This window comes from Gadus macrocephalus, chromosome 22 (genome assembly GCF_031168955.1).
Source record: "Gadus macrocephalus chromosome 22, ASM3116895v1".
Taxonomy (NCBI): Eukaryota; Metazoa; Chordata; class Actinopteri; order Gadiformes; family Gadidae; genus Gadus; species Gadus macrocephalus.
Genome location: NC_082403.1, coordinates 11,478,213 through 11,482,612, shown reverse-complemented (window position 1 = coordinate 11,482,612; position 4,400 = coordinate 11,478,213).

The following is a 4,400-nucleotide window of genomic DNA, read 5'->3' as shown; positions in this document are numbered from 1 at the left end:
ACCGGGGTGAGACGACAGAAGCAGTGTTTTAGTCTCTATGTTTTTCTTTTCCCTCTGGTTGTGCTGCAGACGGCAGGCAGCTTCCCCAGTAGTAAAGGGAAAATTAGGTTAGGAAAAAAAAGGGAGCGATTGAGATGGAAAAGACACAAAATGAAAACTGAAACTTGTGGCAATTCATTTTTCAAAGGTCAAGCAAACCACCCCACCCACAACCACATCCCACCACCACCCCAAGACTCACACATTCCCCGTCCCGCCTTCATCCCTTCCCTTACCTCTTTTCTTTTCCCCTTTTCCATCGTACCCCTCCTTTTTCATTTTCTCGATCCCCAACCCTCCCCTCCGTTCCCGGGACTATTTGATACAGCTTGTTCAACTGTATATGGAGCACAGCAGGAAGAAGCATCGACCCTGTGTGGTGTGTTTATCATAATTCATGATTTGGGTCTCTGAAACAAGTGTCGCCTTCCTCTGTAAAGCAAAACAGGATATGACTGTAGTGCGCCAGCACCAGCCCCTTACTGTAATTTGCCTTCTTCCCAAAAGGACACATCGATATTTCTCCACTTTATTAGCGTGCCCTTTTTGTTGGCATCGACTGAGGGAGAAGTGAACTGTTGTTTTGAATTAGATTAAAAGACCAGCGTGATGAAGATTTGCCAAAGGAGAAGACTGATTAAGGATGTGTTTCGGCAAAGAATTGCACAGGGATAAATCAACGTATAAATAGTGATAATAACATATCTCGCTTGTCAACAAGTCCGGCGAATTGCTGCATCGCTGTGAAGCGGACTGCATTTGATTAAAAAGGATCGGGAAGGCGTGTGATGAATAAGTAAATGAAGGGGGCACAGAACATGTCACTCTTCCTCACACTTCTTATTGCCTTCTAAAGTGTACACTGCTTGATTTGCCCCCCCCCCCCCCCCTTCCCCCTTCCCCCATGCCCCCCGCAGAGTTCGAATAAAGAGGGAAGGGGAGAGATGAGAGGAACCAGAAGATCAATTGGAATTCTTTTTTTTATTTCATATTTATAAAAGAAGACGGATAAAGGGCGGGGGAATAGTCAAAGGAAAGGGAGTGTGTGTTTGTGTGTTGAGGGGGCCTAAATGATGACAGAGATGGAGAGGATGTAGAATGAACAGGAGCTTACACACTAGCGCAAACACACACGCACATACACGCACACACGCACATACACGCACACACGCACGCACGCACGCACACACATAGTAGCACGCACGCACACACAGACACTACACACAGACACAGATGCATAGACCACCATAAACGCACACACTTGTTAATGTGCACATGCACAGCACCCGCTGCCATGCACAGAGCGGTAGCACCATCTATTTCCCACACACACAACATTTTGACTAATGTATTGTGTGCAACAGGATCCTCTTCCGAAGATCTATTCAGCAGACAAATATATCGTACAAGCTCAATCAATGTTGCAATAATTCAGCCGAACAAGAGGAACTCCTGGCAAATAGGCTCCTGCCGACCTAACGACGTGGAAATACCAATCACGCTCCACTGAAGTTCCACAAAGAACTTTACTCTCCACATCCCTATACCCCCTCTACAGACACATGCACACGTGCGAGCGCACACACACGCGCGCGCGCACACGCACACACACACACACACACACACACACACACACACACACGTGCGCACAAGCACAAAAGCGATGTGCACGAAGCTTGGATACCTATTTTCTCTTCTTTTGTATGGGTAACTGCAGTCTTTCGCTGTACCCTCCCTCACCCACCACACAGACACACACCTTCAATTACCTCCCCCCCACCCTCCCACGTGAGCCTGGAGGTGAAACGATTAGAAAACAAAGACGCACACGTCACCGGGCATCGGTAATGTGCCAGTCAGGAGATCTAGCGGGGGGCGGCGTAAGACCCTGACGCGCGTTTTTTTCCGTCGTCAATAACGCAAAGGTCCCCCGGGACGAGCCGCCGCGCTCTGATCAAAGTCCACCGCCGAGGTTTCACCTGTCAGCGTTGGCAACCGTTGCTACATCCCTCTCTACCATTTCTGTTAAAGTGCATTCTGTGTGTGTGTGTGTGTGTGTGGGGGGGGGGTTGCAAAGTACGAAACTCTTATCCTGTCCTCCGTCCTCAGTTTGAACCATATTGAACAGAAAACGATGCATTCTAGGCTAATACAGCTGTTGTGATGCGCAAAACTGCCATCTTTGCAGCAGGTAATTAAATAATCCTCATGTAGGATGACTGGATTAGATCTCCGAATGACACGGGGCGAGGGGATAGTGATCGGGCGGGTGTCGTTTAAGGTATTGGTGCATTAAATCCATTACATAGGAGTGCTTAAGTGAGGTATTGAGTCCCAATATCCGATACTGCTGGCGTCAAAGGTGCATCTCTGCATTTGATTATGACCTGTGTGTGGTGTGTGTGTATGTGTTCAACGTTGATTGAAATTCTGTCGGCGAAGCACCAAAAATGGGGCCAAACTGCAAAGATAGCTGTCCTCCAAAAAAATATGAGCGAGAGAGAGAGAGCAGCAGAGAAAGGGAGATGGATGCAGAGTGAAATAAAGAACAAAAGGGAGGGAATTGCATTTCAAGTTGAAATAAATTCATTTTCGAGATTAATTATACTGTCTTTTCAGGATTTTAATGTATGTAGGAACCGTTTGATTACAGTCCCATGATACCCTTATGCATATCGGCTTCTAGGAAAGACGCACAAGTGCACACACACACACACACACACACACACACACACACACACACACACACACACACACACACACACACACACACACACACACACACAAGGGTAAACAAAGACACAGAACAAACACACCTGGCTTCCACTTTGCCCCCATGGAAATGTGTTTCCTCTTCTTTGTATTTTCAGTATGTATATTAACAAATGGCAAATAAGTTTGTGTGTATGTGTCTGGTGTGTGTGTGTTATTATGTCTGTGTGTGACTTTACCATTCTCTTTGATCTCCTAATCCCACCCCTTCTCTTTTGACAGGCTTATAAAGGTGTGCCTATTTCCCATGTGACATCTGTCTATTTGTCATTCTGTCTTCAATCGCTCTTTCAGCTTTGCTCTTTGGAAGTGTGTGTTGCGTGTGTTTGTGCATGTGGGTGCCTGTTAACAGGGGCGCGTTTGTGTGTGCGTCTGCACATGTAGCGAATGTCTTTGTATGCTTATATATACAGTAGGCCTACACCGTGTGCGGTGTTTGTGTGTGTGGTAGAGTAAAGTCATTGTAGTAGTACAGAGTGACAAAGAAGAAAGGTATATGGATTGAAGCTCTGTGGTCATAAGAGACCACAGACTCTGCCTGTGTGTGTGTGTTGCGGTGATGGAAGAGAAGGGGGGGGGGGGGGGGGGGGGGTACATGGAGAGATTAAATATAATCAGACCCTCTGGATGGGCCCTTCATTACACAAACAGGAACATGAATAAGCCTGTGCATATGTGAAGAAAATGAATGTACCTCCATTCTCTTCCCTCCCATTACACTAATAACGTACGCCACTCGCAGTATTCTTGGTACAGTGTCGGTTGGCTCTCCCGACCTGCCTTTTTAAAGCTAATAAAGCAGGCTTGTTTATTTGCAGAGGATCTTACTATGAATGAATGGTGCATTCTGAAAGGGAAAATCATGCTCAGATGAGCCAGACCTTCACTGCTGGGAAACTAAAAATACATTTCAGGGTTGAAAGTAAGAACTGGAAAATCACAGAACTAGTGTTTTTTTTCACTTTTTCGAAGAACCTCTCGGATGTATATTAAGTTTGAAAAATGGTGACGGATGGATACCAAAGGTGGCTTTCATAAATAGCATATCCTTGCCAGAATAGTGTAATACTTCAAAGTGGATGAGTTTCACAGTATGTTTCTGCCTGGGAACATGTGTGTGGTTCTTAATAGTGTGTGTGTCCATGAAGGGGCATGGTGTGTGTGTAGTTCAGAAGAGCGTGGGGGTGTGTGTGTGAATCCACATATGAAATGTAGATTATAAATATATCGAAATGTCCTAAAATAAGTCTCTTTTTCTCTCTCTCTCTCTCTCTCTGTCTCTCTCTCTGTCTGTGTGTGTGTGTGTGTGAGTGTAGCGGAAGCATTCAGACCTTTAATGAGTCCAATCAATCACACGACACTGTTTCCCGGCCCGCAGAGCACTGCGGTACAGAGGAATTGAACCGGCGGCCCCAGGGGGACATGGCAAAGTTAACCCGGAGACCAGACAGCTACATGGCTACTGACACCCTGAGGAGATTAGTCGAAACTGGAGCCTGACATGCTTTGGCTTCCTCCACGTATTCGCTTTTCATCCATCTGTAAATGCTTCTCTCGCTCTCACTCTCTCTCTCTGAAAAAGTGTTAAC